We start from the raw sequence: 21,478 nt of genomic DNA, 5'->3' as shown, positions 1-21,478 counted from the left end.
AAGTCACCTTTTTTTTTTATTAGTGAAACACCATGAGGTACAGTTATAGACTTAAAAATTTTTGTGCTTGGGTTTCAGTTATACAATGATCAAGTACCCATCCCTCCACCAGTGCCCATCCTCCCCCACCACGGGTCCTAGCATCCCTCCCACCCCCCATCCCCCCCACCCCGTCCCACCCTGCCGCTGTGGCAGGGCATTCCTCCTTGTTCTCTCTCTCTTCTTTTGGGTACTGTGTTTTGCAAGAGAGGCATTGAGTGGCAATCATGTTTGGTCTATAGACTACTTTTAGCACGTCTCTCCCACCCTGGGAGGGTCTTCACAACACCCTTTATTTGGTGCTCTCTTCTCTATCTGAGCTTCCTTTTCACCTAGCACATCTGGCTGGCCTTCAAGTCATGGAGCAAAATTCCTGGTACTAATCTCAGCCATTCCTGGGTGTTGGTCTCCCGTTTTGTTGCTTTATGTTCCCCAGATGAATGCAATCTTTCTGTGTCTATCATGCTCTTTCTGACTCATTTCACTTAACATGATACTTTCCATGTAGTACCACTTGTATGTAAATTTCATAACTTCATCTTTTCTAACAGCTACATAGTACTCCATTGTGTAAATGTACCAAAGTTTCTTTAACCAGTCATCTGTTCTCGGGCACTCAGGTTTTTTCCAGATTCTGGCTATTGTAAAGAGTGCTGCAATGAACAAACAATTGCAGATGTCACTTCGACTATACCTTTTTGCCTCTCTGGGATATATTCCCAGGAGTGCTATAGCTGGGTCAAATGGGAGATCAAATTCTAATTTTTTGAGAATCGTCCATACTGTTTTCCAAAAGGGTTGGACCAGCCTGCATTCCCACCAGCAGTGAAGGAGGGTCCCTTTCTCGCCACATCCGCGTCAGCACCTGTTGCTTTTGTTCTTGTGGATGTGGGCCAGTCTCTGTGGCGTGAAATGATATCTCATTGTTGTTTTGATCTGCATCTCTCTGATGATTAGTGATGTAGAGCATTTTCTCATGTGCCTTTTGCAAAGTCACTTTTGGTGGGCTTGAGGGATCATGTGAGATGCCAGGGATCAAACCTGGGTTGGCCACATGCAAGGCAAGTGCTCTACTTGCTGTACTATCCCTCCAGCCCAAGAACCCTAGGATTTTTTTTTAAATTGAATCACCATGAGAACAGTTACAAAGTTTTCAGGTTTAAGTGTTGGTCATACAGTGATCAAACACCCATCCTTTCAACAGTGCACATTTTCCACCACCAAGAACCCCAGTTTAGCCCACATCCCACCTCTCGCCCTGCCAGTGTGGCAGATGATTTCCACTTTACTCTCTCTCTACTTTGATTATATTTAATTTTTTGACTGAAGACCTACCATTATTTTTTTGAATTTTCACCCAACATTCAGACCTGCCAAGAAGGCATCATTAGATAATTTGTTTTCTATTGCCAATAATGAAGAACATATGATGTTGTGCAGCTGCAACAGCAGCCATGCAAGGAGACCCCGAGTTGATTCTAAGAAACAGCTCCCCCGGCTCCTGAATGGCCATGATCCCAGAGGCACACAAACCAATCATGGAACCCAGCAGCTTCTGGCAGAAATGCTTCTGGACTGTGAATTAAGCTACAGCCTCATGCTGCCCCAGAGAGGCGGGGGGCGTTGTCCCTTCCGCCTTCTTCCCCTCAGGGGCATGGTGACTGCCATTTTTCAGAGATTATTGGACTGAAAAGTACGCACCTGCAGTGACGAGACACGTGGGGTCTCACGGGAAAGGGGTTGGAACTGGCCCTTCTCCCCACCCCAATGAAACCATGAGTTGCCACCCATGAATGGCTTCTCTGGCTCCTGAGTGGCTGTGATCCCAGAGGTACACAAATCAATCTCAGAACCCAGCAGCTTCTGGCAGAAATTCCTCCTGATTTAACTACTAAAGAACCCTAGTTTTTAAGAGTAAAGTAAGTAAGTAAAGGCCCTCCCGTTAATCATTGATTTGCTCGAGGGGCCCAGTAACGTCTCCATTGGAGACTTTGTTGTTACTGTGTTTGGCATATCGAACACATTATGGGGAGCTTGCCAGGCTCTGCCATGCGGGCGAGATACTCTCGGTAGCTTGCCGGGCTCTCCGAGAGGGGCGGAGGAATCAAACTCGGGTTGGCCATGTTGGCTGCGTGCAAGGCAAATGCCCTACCGCTGTGCTATCGCTCTAGCCGCTCCAGTTTTTAAGAATGAACTTGAAATTCCTTATCTGGGATTTCTCTACCTCTGCTTATGCTACAGTTAACATAGAAGCCAGTTTCATGCAAGAGTTTCTGTGCAGTTATAAAATAATTCTTCCCACAGAAGTATTTGTTTTTATTCTGATGCATTTAAGTATTGAGGTATTGCGGTGATGAAAGAAATATTCAAGTATTTTTAATGCCTATGAAACCACAAGCATGAAATATAAAAAAATAAATGTTAATTCAAATATTTTTTGAAAAGTGTGGTATTGGAGGATTATCTATATTGAATCATTGAATTGGAAAGTTAACAGTCAACAAACACCAATTAAATATCTGTTAGTTTTTTTAAAGCCTCTTTATTATGTTATGATTGATATGCAAGAGTCTTAATTTAAATGATTCTGCAGGGAATTATGAAGAGTCAAAAATGTAATACTAAAATGTTCTTTGCACTGTAATTTCTTCTATGGAAACATTTTGAAATAGCAATATTTTAGAAATAGAGCATGTATATATGGTTTACAATGGCTAGAGGTATAAGACTGAAGAGAAAAGAGCTCAATGAGATTATAACAGGTTCATTGCCTTGATAAAGTTAATGGATATACAAATCTACACAGATAAAACAATTGTATACAAGTTAACACACAGTGTAGCACAAGGAAAATTTGAGAATTCTGAATCAAATTGTCATTGTTTGGGTGTGATATGGTGCTATAATTTTATGAAATGTTGCTAGGGATATCAGCTCTGTGTTATTTCTCATCAAAGCCTACTTCCTATGTTCAAGTAAATTATTCTGGAAGAAATCTATGGAAAGAAAAAAAGGCAAAGTGGAGGAAGAAATGGTATAACCAGGTCTGATGTATGAAAGAAACTGAATAGAACAGAGCACTGGGAAATAGTGGACTCAAAGGGGAGCAAACATTATGCACAGTATTGGTAACAAGTGCAACAGGATGCTTAAGTCATCTGGAAAAATAGCTCAAAGGACCAGAGCACACACTTTGCATGAGACAACTCAGGTGTTTGTTTATTTTATTTATTTATATTTATTTATTTATTTATTATTGAGTGACTGTGAGATACACAGTTACAAGGCTGTTCATGATAAGGTTTCAGTCGTACAATGCTCTAATAAATCCCTCCACCAATGTACACTTCACATCACCCATGACCCCAGTTTCCCTCCTGCCACCCCCACCCCCAGTCTGCCTCTATGGCAGCCACTTTTCTTTTCTCTATCTCTCTTTCTCTCTCACTCTCTCTTTCTCTCTCTCTTTCCCACTCGCTCTCTCCATTTGGGTATTATGGTTTGTAATGCAGAGGTTGTCATGAGAGGTTATAATGTTTGTTCCTTTACCAACTTTCAGTATGCAGTTATTTTCCAGAGTGATCATTTCTAACAACTATCATTGCCACAGTGATTCCTTCTCTATCCCTACTGACTTGTCCCCTAGCAACTGAAGCAGGCTTCCAACTGTGGACCAGTCCTGTCCTGCGTTTCTACAGTTCATGGATATTAGTCCCATACTTTTTTTTTATGTCCCAGAAATGACTGCAATCATTCTGTCTGTCCCTCTAGCATGATACTCTCCATGCCCATCTATTTATAAGAAAATTTCATGATTTTATTTTTCCCAACAGTTCATAGTAGTCTATTGTATAGATGTACCATAGTTTCTTTATCCAGTCATCTATTCTCAGGAACTTGGGTTGTTTCCAGATTTTGGCTATTGTGAATAGTGCTGCAATGAACATGGAAGTGCAGTGACATTTCTGAGATGTGTTTCTGTGACCCCAGGGTGCATTCCCAGAAGTAGTATTGCTGGGTCATATGAAAGTTCAATTTCTAAATGCCCTACTTTGCTAATCATTAGGGAGATATAAATCAAACGAGCAATGAGATATCATCTCCCACCACAGAGACTGGCACACATCAAAAAGAATAGGAGCAACCAATGCTGGAATGGACTCCGGGAGAAGGGACTCTCATCATTGTTGGTGGGAATGCTGACTGGTCCAAGCCTTTTTTGGAAAACAATATAGGTATTCCTCAACAAACAAGAACCCAGGTTTTATTCTAACTTCATGGCTTCCTGAGAACTACTGGGATTGATGTTGACATCAATGCACCACCAGTGTACAAACAAAAACATACTTAAAACACAGAGAATTTAGAAAGGATTTCAAACTTTAAAATTGCATGCTGTGAGTAGCAGTCCACTGAAGTGTATATAGTCAATTACGGTGGAGTTAGAGACTAAAAAAGCTACAGTAAATAACAGATTTGATTTGAAAATAGTGTATATTTCTATGGCATCAAAAGAATCACTGTCACTGTCACTGTCCTCCCATTGTTCATTGATTTGCTCAAGAGGGCCCAGTAACGTCTCCATTTTGAAACTAGTTGTTACTGTGTTTGACATATCGAATACATCACAGGTAGCTTGCCAGGCTTTGCCGTGTGGGTGAGATGCTCTCAGTAAGCTTGCCGGGTTCTCCGAGAGGGGCGGAGGAATTGCACCCGGCTCAGCCAGGCTGGCTGCATGCAAGGCAAACGCCCTACTGCTGTGCCATCGCTTCAGTCCATCAAAGGAATAGAAAATAAATATTTTTATCTGTTTAAAATAGACACGTGAGTTCTAAAATTCCTCTCCATTTTTCTTGGAATACCATTTCCTTCCCTCTATCTATCCCAAAATTGTATTGCATTGGTCCTCCTATCATTTTTTAAAGCTTCATTCTGTCATATTTTCCTCCTCTTCTCTTTCTTTGCCTTAGTTTGGTTGTAATGTTCACTGTGATTATTCCTCTTTTTTTTTATTTCCCCTTCACCATTGTACATCTCCCATCACCAGCAATTTCCCTCCTTCTCCCCTCCAACTGTCTCAATGACAGGTTCTCTGTCTGTCTGTCTGTCTGTCTGTCGGTCGGTCGGTCTCTCTCTCTCTCTCTCTCTCTCTCTCTCTCTCTCCCTCTTTCCCCCTCCCCCATTTGGGCATCATGGACTGTAATACAGATACTGAAAGGTTATCGTGTATATCCTTTGACCTACTTTCAACACTCAGTTCTTGTCCAGAGTGACAACTTCTATTACTGTCATACTGGTCGCTTCTCTGTTCTAACTGCCCTTTACCCAACACACACTTGTGGAAAGCTTCCAACTGTTGACCAGTCGATCTAACCCCTGTTTTCCCTGAATATTATTCTTAGAACTTTTTTTTTATATCATCGATTTGCTCGAGCGGGCCCAGTAACGTCTCCATTGGAGACTTTGTTGTTACTGTGTCTGGCATATCGAATACTCTCGGTAGCTTGCCGGGCTCTCCGAGAGGGGCGGAGGAATCGAACTCGGGTCGGCCATGTAGGCTGCGTGCAAGGCAGACGCCCTACCCGCTGTGCTATCACTCCAGCAATAAGTGCAGCCATTCAATGTCTGTCCCTCTCCTTCTAACTCATTTCTATCCATGGATACTCTCCATGTTCATCCATTTATAAGCAAATTTCATGATATCATTTTTTTCTTAACAACAGTGTATTATTTCATTGTGTAGATGTATCATAGCTTCTTCATTCAGCTGTCTGTTCTCAGGCACTAGGGTTGTTTCTAGATTCTGGCTATTTTGAATAATGCTACAATTAATATCAAAATTTGATGACATTTCTGCTGTGTGTTTTTGGGTCTCCAGGGTAAATTCCCAGAAGTGGTATTGTGGAGTCAAATGGGAGCTCAATTTCTATTTTTTTGAGTAATGTCTATATTGTTTTCCATAAAGGCTGGACCAGTTGACATTCATACCAACAATAATGAGAATCACTTTCTCCCAACTTCCACACCAACACTTTGTTCTTTTTGATGTGTGCCAGTCTCTGTGATGTGAGATGATATCTCATTGTTGTTTTGATTTGCACCTCCCTGATGATTAGTGATGTAGAGCATTTTTACACGTGCATTTTGGCCTTCTAATTTCTTCTTTGAGCAAGTTTCTATTCATTTTTTCCTCCCCAATTTTTGATATGGTTGGATGTTCTTATCTTGTAATGATCCATTAGTGCCTTATGTCTTTGATATTAACCCCTGCTCACATGGATATTGGGTAAATATTTTTCCTATTCTTTTGGCTGTCTTTGTATCTTTGTTGTTTCTTTCGAGGTGCAGAAAGCTTATTGGTTTAATGTTGTTCCATTTATCTCCGCATCTACTTGCTTGGCCAGTGGTGTTTCATCTTTGAAGATGCCTTTAGCTTCAATTTCATGGAGGTTTTTTTTTTTTTTGGCCTATGTTTTGCCTATGTTTTCCTCCATGTATCTTATTGATTCAGATCTAATGTTTAGGTTTTCAATCCATTGTGATCTGAGTTTTGTGTATGGTGTTAGGCTGTTACAGTACCATGTATTATTTAAAAAAACAAAACAAAACTGGTTTTCAAAACTTTATTTAGGTGGTTCTTTTAAAATAGGTCTTTTTTATATTTAAAAAGTGGTATTGTTTTAACAATAAAGATAAAATAATAGGTATCTAATTTTACTTAGAATTCCTTGTAACACACAAAAGAATGTTTTACAAATTAAATTTTATGTCGTTTTTCATAAAAATACAGAGAAGCAAGAAATATGAAGTGGAGCAAGGAAAGCCTCTTCAACAGGTGGTGCTGGGAAAATTGGGCAGCTACATGTAAAAAAAATAATGGGTTCACTGGTTTATTTTTATTTTTACCTGCCTGTTTCATTTAATTTTTTATCTAACATTGCACACATGGGTGGGTAAAATCATCTAAAGTTTGTGTTTTTCCCTTCTATTGTTCTTTACACATTCCCTGAGTTTCTTCATTTTGCTGGAAATGACAAAATTTAGTAATCTAAATATCTGAATATTGTTCCATCTCAGATATATGCATATATATAATTTGATTGGAATAATTTTTAATAATTATTTTTGTATTATTTCAGTAGATACTAGAAATGAATTTGTTGGATTAAAGATGGTATATCTATCTTTAATTTCTTAAGGGAACTTCCTATCATTTCCCCAAAATAGTTGCATAATTTTCTCCCTAAAGTCATGAATAGTTTATTTTTCTAAAGCTTCATTATTAAAAAAAAACACTGTCCTCCCGTTGTTCATCGATTTTCTCAAGCGGGTCCAGTAACGTCTCCATTGTGAGACTTCTTGTTACTGTGTTTGGCATATTGAATACTCTCGGTAGCTTGCAAGGCTCTCTGAGAAGGGTGGAGGAATCGAACCCGGCTGGGCCGGGCTGGCTGTGTGCAAGGCAAACGCCCTACCACTGTGCTATCACTCCAGCCCAAATCTTTATTATTATTGTTATTTATTATTATTGTCTAGTTCTCACTCTTGGCGGGGCTGGAGCGATAGCCCAGTGGGTAGGGCATTTGCCTTGCACGCAGCCAACATGGCCGACTCTAGTTCGATTCCTCCGCCCCTCTCGGAGAGCCCAGCAAGCCACCGAGAGTATCCTGCCCGCATGACAGAGTCTGACAAGCTACCCATGGGGTATTCGATATGCCAAAACCCAGTAACAATGATGAGTCTCATTCCTCTGACCCTGAAAGAGCCTCCAACATGGCCCTCCCGTTGATCGTCGATTTGCTCGAGCGGGCCCAGTAACGTCTCCATTGGAGACTTTGTTGTTACTGTATCTGGCATATCTAAAATCTCAGGGCAAGGACAAATGGAGACGCTACTGGTGCCTGTTCAAGGACATCGATGAACAATGGGATGACAGTGATACAGTGATTATTATTATATTTGATGTAACAGATTTTCACAGGGGAGAGGGGATCTGTCATGTGATCCCCAAACATCCCCATTTTTCTTTGGTTTAGGGCCACACTCAGTAGGGCTGACTCCTTGTTATGTGCATAGGAATTGCTCCCAGTGGGGTTTGGGGGGCCATATGTGGTGCTGAGATGAAAACTTAGTCACCAAGTACAAAGCAAGCACCCTACCTGCTGTACTATCATTCCAGCTTTGAGCCCTTCCCATTTTATTAAAACTTAAAAAAAAACAATGGGTGTTATCTTGTAAAGTGTTTTTTATTCTTTGGAGATGATTTAATTTTGTCTTTTTTAACCAATATAATGCATTACATTGATAAACTTATGTGTATTTGAACCTCCGTTGCATCTCTGGATTAAATCGCTTTTGGATAAGGTGCATGTTCCTTTTAATGTGTTGCTGAATGTTACATCCTCGTATTTTGTTGAGAATTGTTGTATCTTTGTTCATTAGTGATATTGGTCTCTAATTTTCTTTTCTTACTATGTATTTGTTTGTTTTGAGTATCACATAATGTGGGTACATAAAATATATTTAGAAGTATTTCTTCTTTGATTCTTTGAATGTTCAATAAAATTCACTGGTCAAGTTCTCTGGTATAAAATTTCTTAGTGTGTCTGTGTGTGTTTGTGGTAATATTTTTGATTACCGTTTTAATTTCCATACTTGTGCTCTGATGATTAGGGCTTCTGTTTCTTTCTTGCTTCAGTCTTTGTAGGTTATATTTATCTAAAATTGATTCAATTTCTGCAATATTATTAAATTTATTGGAGTGTTGTCCTCAGTAGATGCTATAATCATTTGTGGTTTCTATTTTATCAATTGTAATTTCTCCTCTGGTTTCATTTCTGATTTTGTTAGAGTTTTCTTTCTTTTTTATAAGCTTTGCTAATGTTTAATCAATTTATATATATAATTTCAGAATATCAATAAAGTTATGTGATGTTCTTTTTCACTTATTTCTTCACTGATCTTTCAATTTTCTTCCTTTCCTAACTTTTGGTTTTCTCTATTGAGATGTTTTAGGTATAAAGTCAAATTATTTAGTGGTAATTTTTATTATTTCTTTTCAAAGACTTATATACTTAATACTTCCTACTGATTTGATTGCTTCCTATATGTTTTGATGACTTGTTTTCCTTTTGACTTATCTCTAGATATTTTTTAAAATTTTTGTTTTAACTATCATTGACTTAGTGGCTACTGAGAAGAATATTATTTAATGTTTACCAGTTCATAGGTTTCTTCCTGTGTGTGATAATTTATAGATCATTTTGTGATCAGCAAAAATGCTTAGTATAATTTCAATTCTTATATGCTTTTTGATGATCATTTTGTATCTCAGCATATGCTGTATACTTGAAAGCTCCGTGTCTGCTTGAAAAAGTATTAAATTCAATTTCTTTGGTGTAAAATATTCTATAAGTATTTATTACCCACCTGTTCTAGCCTGTAATTTATTTATTTTATCAAGTAAAATAGTTGTATTTGCAGAAACTTGCTTAGTGAAATGAATGGAGGGAAAAAGAGAGACATATGTGTCCAAGAAAAAGCACAGATGTCTCTAATAGGGAAAAATCTAAGGCACATTTCTCAGGCTGAAACACAGGCCAGTCCCCAGAATGAAGAATGAGCCTAGACCATAATTTAAAATGATTATTTCCTAATTTTGTTCTGAATTGAGTCGAACTGTCCATAGTTGTAAATGGAATGTTAAAATTCTCTAAGATTATTATACCACTGTCCTTTATGATTCTATTAATGATTATTAAAGGTACTTCTATGACCTAGCATAGATATATATTTAAATGAATGTAATGTCTTCTTTTTGTGGTAATTCCTTACTCATAAATTGACCCTTATTTTTTGCTCTAGAATTCCTATTAGGTTGAGGTTGTTTTGAATGAAGTCTCATAGGATGCAAACTATTTTTCAATTTTACTATTATTTTTTAATTTGCTATTTTATTTAGGTGTTTTCCAATGTTATGATTTCCAACTTGTCAACCTCACTGGCAAGTTTTTATTTAATGCTAATAAAACCCTTCTATTGTTTTCTTTAGCTCAGCTATTGTGTTGTTAAAATCTATTATTTCCATATGAGCTGTCAAGTATTTTTACTGTTCCTGATATAAATCTCATTTTAAAAATATTTATTCTTTTTCTAATTTTATTTAACACTGTTATAATCATTTCTTTAAAATTTTCAGGCAGATTTTCTGGTCCCACTACATTTAAACTTTTCCTCAGGTTCAATGCTGCTTCAATATCTGTAGCAAATTTCTCTGTTTTTTTTTTTCATTTTTATGTGTTTTGTTTTGGGTGCACATCTCGTGGTGTTCAGAGGCTCTTTCTGATTCTGTGCTCAGGAGTGCCCCCTGACAGTGTTCGAGAAACCATATGCAGTGCTGGTGAGCAAATGAGCAAGCTGGGATCAGTAGAATACAGGATCTGCCTTACCTCCTGTGCTATTTTTCCAAATAACTCTGTTTCTTCATTTTAACGCATAAATATTTAGCAGAATACAGGGCAAGTATCTTACCTCCTATACTACCTCTGCAGCTCTGTTTCTTCATTTTAACACATAAAATTTTATTGTTACCAAAGCAGTATAGTTACAATAGGGTTAATGTTAATGCTCTAGATATAGAACATTATTGTATCTCCACTTCTAATAAAGCATCAAAGACCTCCCACCATTGTTCTTCTGTTACTTTGAGTCCTTTGCTTGTCATTTTTTAAAGACTACTATTAAATCCCCTGTGTTGAGTTAGCTGCTGTCTTTCTTTAGCTTGTTATATGGAGCCTTATTTAAGAGTCCTAGGCTACAAGATATCATCCCAAATAATTTATCCAGGATACTGTATTACCCACTGCAAAACAGATTGACACCTCTACCTGCTCACATGATTAGAGGTTTTCTGTCAACACAGATGTCTAGAAAACAAGACAGCAGACAGGGAAAAGTTTCTGTCAGAGGGGACCATGAATTTAATTCTCTCAAGGAGCGGCTAGTTTTCCCCTCTGAGCAGCGGGGACAGAGGGCCATTTCAGTAACTTCCTTATCTGAGCTCATTCCACAGTCTGGCCTTTCCTAATGTTGAAGTCTACCAGATATTCCTCAGCTGTGGATGAGTCCTGATTTGTAGATTCTGCTGCTTCAATCTTTTATAAGATTTCAGATTAGGTTTGGATTTCCATCGGGTCACGCATACATGAGGAGGTTCAGTCTCAAAGTCTCTAAGTACTGTTTTTAAAAATTGTCTCTTTGGGCAGGCCTAGGAGATAGTATCCTGGTTAGGGTGTAACTGGCCTACCACTGACCCAGGTTCAATCACCAGCATCACATAATCATCGGAGGAAAGCAGGTGAGGCCCTGGTGGTCCCCGAGCACTGCAGGGTAACCTGGCACTGCAGGACCCAGGCAGTATCACATCCATGGGCACTGATAGCTTGGTTGACAGAGTGCCACAGGGGCCCTGAGATCTCCTGAGCATGACCTGAGATCTCCCCTCTCACAAATGCCTCCCCTGCAAGCAGCTTTCAGTTTGGGTGCTGGACTTTGATTTGAGACAGGAAGAATAGTAGCACTGTAGCACTGTAGCACTGTCCTCCCGTTGTTCATCGATTTGCTCAAGCAGGCACCAGTAACGTCTCCATTATGAAACTTGTTACTGTTTTTAGCATAACGAATACGTCACGGGGAGCTTGCCAGGCTCTGCCATGCTGGAGGGATAATCTCAGTAGCTTGCTGGGCTCTCCAAGAGGGATGGAGAAATCAAACCTGTGTCTGCCGTATGCAAGGCAAACACCCTACCCACTGTGCTATCTCTCCAAGAACAGTAGATAAACACAATTCCAGGGATGGTGCAGGTATAGATAAAGCAGGTGGCATGCACAACACAAGACTAACTGCATAGAGGAGCCTCTCTTACAAGGAGAACAAAGGTAAAGCTCATCCAAATCCCAGCAGGCTTCACAGATGACTGTACACATCTGGAAGTGCAGGGTTCAAATTGTTATTACTCCCCCACCCACCTCACCATATACCCTGCATCTTGGCTTCTTTAACACGGGCTTCTCATCGTATATGGGATTGAGTAACTGAATGTGGGATGTATCTCAAAAATTGGCAGCAGTGAAAGGTTTCTGAATACTTAGACCAAAAATTAATTTAAAATCAAATGTGTCATGAATCTAAGGTCTTTCTGATCTCACATAAGAAGACCCTTGCCTAGACAAAGGCCACACCAGCAGCTATAGGAACTATCTGAAGGTCCCAGGGAAGTATGGTCTGTTCCCTATAAGCAGAAGCCTGTTCCCTCTGGCTTCTTGGCTGTAGCCGCTTGTGTGCTATGACTTGTTCATATGCTCCTTAGCACCTAATTGTGGTGCTTTGACCCTCAGTGTACCATTGCTCTCTGGAGGAACCCCTCTCCATGCCACACTTCATCAAATGTGCTCCACAGGAGGTCCCAAGTATCAGTATCTCTGACATAGAATGATCCTTTCTTTCTCAAAAGCAGGAATGGCTCCAAAAGGCAGCCTTTCTATGTCACAAAAGTCACAGGGCACTCAATAACTCTCACTGATCCTGTACCAAAGTCATTTATACCCTCTGGGATGTCTCCTGCTCTTCTCCCTATGAGGTCTCCAGACATCTGGTCCTTTGTGAGAGTTTACACCTTACTCCATTTATTATCTAGTAGAACATTTGGAGAGGAGGAGAGTCCCACCTCCTTACTGATCTGCCATCTTTCTGGAATCTCTCTATGAGATTATTTTTATGGTATGACAAGGAAACTAGGAAGGCTTGAAATAGAGCTTTATTGAATATTGTATCTGGGATGGTTAAATTTAATTTTTATTACTCATCTTTACTTCTGAAGGAAGCTAGTAATTAAAGATAAGTTCTTAGTCAATTAACTGAAGATTCTTCAGTGTTAAGCAAACTTTCCTCTGTCTCTTCTGGTACTCCCCAATTCTTGCATTCCAGCTTCATTTTGTATTTAGGCAATGTGTGAGAGGGAAACACTAGGCTTTCTTTCCCTAAATAACAAATTTCACATGCTGTTGTTGTCCTTCACATTACTATGTTTTCTTTGGCACAAGTAAACAAACCAATCACCATTTTGCCCCTTTATATTTTTCAGGGAAGATATTTTTCAGTTGTGTGTGTCTTCTGAAAAATGTGCAGGCATAAATTCTTTGGGAACTCACTGAAAAGCATTCCTGTAAACAAGAGGGTGGTAGAGGGCACTCTCCCCTCCCCACTCTTCACTTGGACTGCAGGGAAGTTTGATTATACACTAACTCCTCACCTCACTTCATTTAAAGCCCTGTTACATAAAGCACACATTCTCTTTTTTTGAAGGTACTCTTAGTCACAATTTTCTAGTATAAGTTAAAATCATGAACATGTTCCAAAATTATTGACATCTGAGATCTGAAGGAAAGAGAGGATCTTCCAAGTGGCTAGAACCATCAGCTTTAATCTGGAACCTCACCACATTATAAAATACCCTCAGCAAATAAAATATAAAATACCCTGAGATTTTGATCAAATACTAAAAAAAAAAAAACCCCATAGGATCCTATTGACTTTTATGGCATTTGTTTAGTATGAGTGTGCCTTCATTTTCTCTCTGAATCACTCCCCTGCATAGTGTCTGTAGGCAATGAAAATAGAGAACAATCTTATAAGTACCTCTAACAGGGAAGGATGAAGTAGAGTCAGGGATTATCTTACAGAGATAACCACTATTTCATATTTTGGATGAATTTTCATCCTTCACATTCAAATAATACCATTTTAAAAAAGGGGGCATGTGAAGGTCATTTAATTCTGTGTCCTGCTCAATGTCTGATGATCCTTTCTCTTAGCTTTTCAATCTCTTTTTTTTTTTGACTCTAACATTGTAGAGTAAATTGCAATATCCTTGCTTCCACTCTATTAATGTGTCAGCTATCAGATGCATTATTGGATGACTGGATTTCAGTGTACTGTAGAGTTCAAAAATCTGCTATTTTTTTAATATTTCTATAAGTATTTTGCTAACTGAAAAATTACCTATAATGAGCTGAACTCATTTTGCACACTGATAATGACATTCTGCTGTGGTATCTGCTCCTAAATTTTTTGATTAAAACTATCACAGTCATATGTCTGAAATGATGAGATATATTTAATGACAAATTCCATCTCAGTACAGATTTTGATGGAAAGATTTCACTTTTATGAAAACCTGTGAAAGACATCACCTGGTATTAGCACACTTATCAATGACCCAGTTTTAATCTTTAATCATAATAATCTTCAAGTTATTCTGTTTGTTTGATTTTTGTGCTATAGCCAGTTGTGGGCTGGAGCGATAGCACAGTGGTAGGGTGTTTGCCTTGCGTGTGGCTGGACCTGCCAACCAGAGTTTGATTCCTCCACCCCTCTCAGAGAGCCTGGCAAGCTACCGAGAGTATCTTGCCCTCATGGCAAAGCCTGGCAAGCTCCCCGTGACGTATTCGATATGCCAAACACAATAACAACAAGTCTCACAATGGAGATGTTACTGGGCCTGCTAGAGCAAATTGATGAACAACGGGAGAACAGTGCTACAGTACTACAGCCAGTTGTGCTCAGGGAATACTTGTGGCTCTGTGCTCAAGGATCACTCCTAGTAGTGCTTGGGCATCATACGCAGAGCTAGGGATTGGAACCAGAAATTCAGTGACCAGAGCTGCACGCTAAGCAAGTGCCTTAATGTTTGTTAAAGTAGCTAGCCTTTGCTCCCTGTCTCTTGACCCCACACCTTTTTAATTAAGCAAATCTGTTCTAGCACATATTTCAAATATTTTATAAAACAAGAAACTTTTTTTTCTCTTCACTGAACATTAGCTGAACTCTAAGACAACATCTAGATCACATAGAACATAAGGGCGAGCAAGGTGATGAAAAGTCAATTAAGGTATATAGGAATGTTTTCCTATTGTGTATTAAAAGAAGCATGACAAGGTTAACATAAAATAATAATCTTTAATAATCCAAGAACAAACTCAGTTTTATATCCAAATTATATCTCTCCCTGGGTCTTGGTTTAAGATAATTTTTAATGAGGCCAGTCTGATAGCACAAAAGGGAAGGCCTTTCCCTTACACGTGGCCAACCTGGGTTAGTCCCTGAGCACTGCCAGGAGTAATTGCTAAAGGCAGAGCCAGGAGTAACCCATGAAAATTATCAAAGATAATTTAGTGGACAAAGAAGAAGGGGAGGATAGGACTGGAAAAGCTGTTTATCAAGAATTGGAATAGATTGTACTCCTTAGAATTCATTGGCTTTCATCAAGCTAGACTTGGTTACTATGAAGAGAAGAAAAAATATCTTTGCATAGTTTTTGAAGAAGGCCATGTCTAGGCTGGAAATTTGTTTGTTCCAGCCAGCAATGAAATAGCTTTATCTAAAGTAAAAAGTTCTGTGAGATAGAATTTTGGCACAAGATGAAGTTGTTTAGTCTGTCTCTGACATCCCTTTTGATAGCTGAGTGTTCACTTTAATCGGGTTCCAACAGACCATATCAACACTTTACCAACTCATTTTATTCCTCATGCTAATTTTCCATTTTGTAGTTGATATTGTATTTAAAATGAATTTTAATACTAATTAATTTGAAAAATTCATATCATCCATAGAAGGAAAATGACCTTAGCATATTAAAATAATTAGAAAATCATGATCAAAGAAATTTGTTCAGTAGTCCACAGAATCTTCTTTGCTAATATGTTTATAAGTTACAAAATATGTTTTATGGAATCATTATATAGGAGTCCTAGACTGTATGATTTTTTTTTAATTTATGTAGGAGTACTGCTATTTATTCAGCCACTGATTAGCTGATTAAATTGGGCATGAACTCCATCTTACTTTTTTTTTCGTAGTTTTATTTATTCATTTATTTTTCATCTTATATTTATTTATTGAATCACTGTGGGAGAAGTTACTAAGCTTTCAATATTAAGTTTGATCATACAATGATCAAACACCTCTCCCTTCACCAATACTCACTTTCCCCCACCAAGAACCCCAATATAATCCCCTCCTACCCCTCCCAATGTATGTGAGGCAGATGATTTCCACTTAATTCTTCTCTACATTGATTACATTCATTATTTCGACAAAAGGTGCACCATTATTGTTTAGAATTTTCCCCCTAACAATCAGAATTGCTGAAAAGGCATTGTGAAACACTTTGCTTTCTATAGCTGGTTATGAGAATCACATAATCTATTTTTTAAAAATTTTTATTAGTGAAACACCATCACAATCACAATCACAACCATCCTGTTATTCGTCGATTGCCTCGAGCAGGCCCCAGTAACGTCTCTTCGTCCTAGCCCTGAGATTTTTTTTAAAAAGTACCATATTCAAGCCTCTTTCAGAGTTAGGAGAATGAGACCCTTCATTGTTACTGGTATTTGGCATATTGGGTCCGCCACGGGGAGTTTGCCAAACTCTGCCGTGTGGGCAGGTTACATTCGGTAGCCTGCCAGTTTGTCTAAAGTAGGAATGAGATGATAAGATGTTATGCAGCTGCGAATGCGGCCGCGCACTTCCGGAAGCTGGGTTTTATAGTCTCTGAATCTTGGACATTGATGGGATTACACGGCGCCAGGGGGCCAGTTGGTGGGTGTGATCCCCGCCTACTGGAATTTGGAGGATCTGGGTGGAGGATGCCCAGCCCCAATCCGAGTAGGCCTGGAAATCTCTGTCCCGGAACCCACGTGGCTTTGTCCCTCTGCCGGTACCTTCATGTGTGCCGAAAGTGGTCTCAACATGGTGGTGGCTGGTTCTAGAGATCTTCGGCTGCCGGAGCCCAGGTCGGGGAGGGGAAGAAAACTCAACCCGCTCCCCTCCAAGGGTCCCTGGCGAGGACAGCCAGGCGTGGGGGCAGGAGACTCTGCGCTGTTCTCTTCCGGGAGCTGGGTTTTATAGCTGGCGCCGTGTAATCCCATCAACGGCCAAGATTCAGTGAAACACCATGAGGTACAGTTTTAGACTTACAAATTTTTGTGCTTGGGTTTTGATTATACAATGATCAAATACCCATTCCTCCACCAGTGCCCATTTTCCACCACCATGGATCCCAGCATCCCTCCCACCCCCATCCTCCCCATTCCACCCTGCCTCTGTGGCAGGGGATTCCCTTTTGTTCTCTCTCTCTCCTTTTGGGTGTTGTGGTCTGCAAAAGAGGCATTGAGTGGCAATCATGTTCGGTCCATAGTCTACTTTCTACATGCATCTCCCATCCTGGGAGAATCCTCCGAACACCCTTTATTTGGTGCTCCCTTCTCTATCTGAGCTGCCCTTTCCCCTAGAATTCCTGGCTGGCCTCTAAGCCATGGAGTAATCCTCCTGGTACTGATCTTGGCTATTCTTGGGTATTAATCCCCTATTTTGTTACTTTATGTCCCCCAGATGAATGCAATCTTTTTATGTCTATCGCTCTCTTTCTGACTCATTTTGCTTAGCATGATACTTTCCATGTAGTACCACTTGTATGTAAATTTCATGACATCATCTTTTCTAACAGCTACATAGTACTCCATTGTGTAGATGTACCAAAGTTTCTTTAATCAGTCATCTGTTCTTGGGCACGAGGGTTTTCTCCAGATTCTGGCTATTGTAAAGAGTGCTGCAATGAACAAACAAGTGCAGATGTCACTTCGACTATACATTTTTGCCTCTTTGGCATATATTCCCAGGAGTAGTATAGATGGGACTATCTTAAATTAAGAAGCTTCTGCACCTCAAAAGAAACAGTGACCAAAATACAAAGACAGTCTACAGAATGGGAAAGGATATTCGCTGAATACACATCTGACAAGGGGTTGATATCAAGGATATATAAAGTACTGGTTGAACTCCACAAGAAGAAAATATCCAACCCCATCAAAAAATGGGGCAATGAAATGAATAGAAACTTTCTCAAAGAAGAAATCAGAATGGCAAAAAAGCACATGAGAAAATGCTCTACATCATTAATCATCAGGGAGATGCAGATCAAAACCACAATGAGATACCATCTCACACCTCAGAGACTGGCCCACATCCAAAAGAACAGAAGCAACCAATGCTGGCGCGGATGTGGTGAGAAAGGGACACTCCTTCACTGTTGGTGGAAATGCCGACTGGTTCAGCCCTTTTGGAAAACAGTATGGATGATTCTCAAAAAATTAGAAATTGAGCTCCCATTTGACGCAGAAAATCATATAATCTTGAGTGGCCACAATAGCAGGCTTGTGATTTTGGATTTCTGCAAAGAGCCAGATAATTACAAGATTGGTTTCTGTGCATCTGGTGTTAAGGCTGTGCTGGAGAGACACTTATGGGGTGGGGGGGGGGGGGGGGCAACTCGTGACCTTGGTAGGGCTTGAAGGACGAGCCGGTACTATTATCCCCCTTCCCATGAGACTGCAGTGCTGCTGGGGGGTGGGGGGAGGAGGGAGAAAGGCAGAAGGGAGCAACACCCTTTCCCTCCCAGGGAGGCATGGCACTGTAGTTTAACGCATGGTCCATTCACTTTTCTGCCACAAGCTGCCGCACTCTGGATTAAGTCCTTTTGCCTCTGGAGCCATGGCCGTGCCAGAGTGCCGCTCATGGGGGGCAATTCATGACCTTGGAAGGGCTTGAAAGACAACCGGTACCATTCCCCTTCTCATAAGACTACAGTTGCCCTGTCACCACTGGCTCATACCTGACTTTCCAATAAGCTCTGAGGTGGCGGCCACCTTGCTGCTGGGGGGAGAAAGGTGGAAGGGAGCAACACCTTTTCCCTCCCGGGGAGGCATGGTGTTGTAGTTTAACGCATCGTCCATTCACTTTTCTGCCTCAAGCTGCCAGGCACTGGATTAAGTCTTTTTGCCTTTGGAGCCATGGCCGTATATGTGGTCCAGATGCATTTCTGCCAAAAGCCTCTGGGTTTCGAGATTTGTTTCTGAGTCTCTGGGATCATGCCCATTAATCAGCTTGATCAGGAGCCAGAGAGGCCATTTGTAGATGGCGACTTGAGGTCTCACTGGGATGCGGAGGAAAGGGCCGGTTACACCCCCATCTGGTGAGGCCCCACGTGTCTCGTTACTGCAGGTCCAAACCTGACTGTCCAGTGGCCTCTGGAGGATGACGATCACCGGGCCGCCAAGGGGAACAGGCCAAGGCACAAAACCTATTCCCACCTGGAGTGACCCAACTCCAGTAACATATTGCAGGAACAGGACGCATTTCTGCGAAAAGCCTTTGGGTTACGAGATTCATTTCTGAGTCTCTGGGATCATGGTCATTAAGCAGTTCGATTAGGAACCAGAGAAGCCATGCATTATATAGCTGAGCTGGAGGTGGTTTGTGGATGTGTCTCCCACATACCTAACTCTTGGCCATTCAATTTCTTGGTAAACTTTGCCCCAAGATTTTGTGGTCTGGCCAAAGGCACAGCAGCAATTTTGGGGTATCTGAAAGTCTGACAGTGCCATCAGGCTGCTGATGCACTTACCTCACAGGTACAGATTGACCTGCTGGCGGCACCATACCCCCATCTGTATGATTTTTAAAAAATATGTATAAATTGTAATAACTAGATTAAATGGAATATTACAAGTGTTACCAAATATCAGTAAGAAAAAAGTATATTTTATACCATAATAGAATATATTTAGTATATAATAGAATGGAATATACATTAATAGAATAGTGTCAGACACAATTCTATTAATCCAGTTGTATATTATACTTAGAACTAATTACACTGCAAAATGTGTATAGGTTTTCCTAGTTTTTCCCACTTTGAGAATTAATTTCATTCAATTTAATTTTGACAGTATAGCACTGTCCTCCTGTTGTTCAACAATTTGCTTGAGTGGGCATCAGTAATGTCTTCATTGTGAGACTTGTTGTTACTGTTTTCAGCATATCAAATACACCACAGGGTGCTTGTCCCGCTCTGCCATGCAGGTGGGATACTCTCGGTAGTTTGCTGGGCTCTCTGAGAGGAAAGGAGGAATCGAACCCTGACACTATATACACACAAATAGTATTAGAGTCCACAGGTCAAGGTCCCAGTCTCCAAGACTGCCCTTTAAACAAGTGGCAGCTGAAAGCCCAGGTTCTTACCTGTGCTTCTGATCAAGAGCTAAATAGATTAGAGGTTTCTCAGTGTCCCTTCTTAAGTTCTATCAAAAGGCTAAAAAACTCATAGGTTACTCACTTGATCATCATTTTATTACCTAGGATTTAGGTTTAGCTAAAAAAAAAAAAAAAAAGAAAAAAGAAAAAAGAAAAAAAACAAACAAAACATTTAGATGGGTGACAAGTATGGGAAACATTACTGGAGAAAAACCGCAGAGGTGCCATGCCTAATCTAGGAGCAACAGTGCACTTCAGATAGCCACACATTCATTACACCGGAACTCTTCAAATTCCTTCTGTTTGAGTTTTTATGCAGTCTTTACTGCATCGGCATTATTGAGACCAAAAGGACAATATTTAAATAGTGATAATACAAAATAACCTAATGTTTTATACCATTGTTGGGTTGCTCTAATTTTACTGTCAAACACAACTTAAAAGTCTTTCTTTTTTTCAAGTTGTACTGTGCACTTCTCATTAAAGTTTTGTTTTAAAAGGTCAGAAAATGTGACATTCACTCCTGTTCAATTCCACTCTTTATTTCAGTCTATTCTTTAACTCAACCACAGACATTAAACCAAGGATTTAAAAAAAATCTAGTATGGTATTTTAATATTGTAAAAATTATCATTAATTTTTTTGTATTTTCATAATTTTTTAAGTATCATAAAATATAACATGTAAATGCTAATTTTTAATTAAAAAAGAAACCTAGTTTGCAGAGAATTCACTCATGGAAGATAAATGAGATTCCCATATTGAATTTGAGAAGCAAAATAAATAGAAATGATGACTTTGTGCTATTGATAAACTGGCCTCTAATTTTCAGAATGTGCTCACATAGAGAATTCCAATTAACCCTAAATGCTATCTAAGTGTCATACACTACTGAAAATAATACAGATCTGACTTTCTCATTTGGAAAGTGACATGGAAAAGTAAGATACAAAAGCAGAAGGCAAACACATTCAGATGAACTGGATAAAAAGATAAAGGAACATTATTCATAAAAATTAATTTACCTGTGGGGATTTTTCCCATTTATTCCAATTAAAAGCAAAAAAAAATTACCATATTTTCTCTTGAATATGTCTCTCGTTCTTTCCTCAGCATTTTTACACTCTGGAGAAACCTTTATTCTATCTTGAGTCATAGCTTTTTTTTACCTCCTTAGATCGAAGAACATTTCTTTAAATAAAAACTGTTTCGCTTCCCCCCATGAGCCAAAGAATGTTGTCATTAGGGAATCTTTAGAGTTAAATGTGTTAAATATTGGATATAAGAA

This window comes from Sorex fumeus, unplaced genomic scaffold (assembly GCF_029834395.1).
Source record: "Sorex fumeus unplaced genomic scaffold, SorFum_2.1 ptg000037l, whole genome shotgun sequence".
Taxonomy (NCBI): Eukaryota; Metazoa; Chordata; class Mammalia; order Eulipotyphla; family Soricidae; genus Sorex; species Sorex fumeus.
This window is presented reverse-complemented; position numbering follows the sequence as displayed.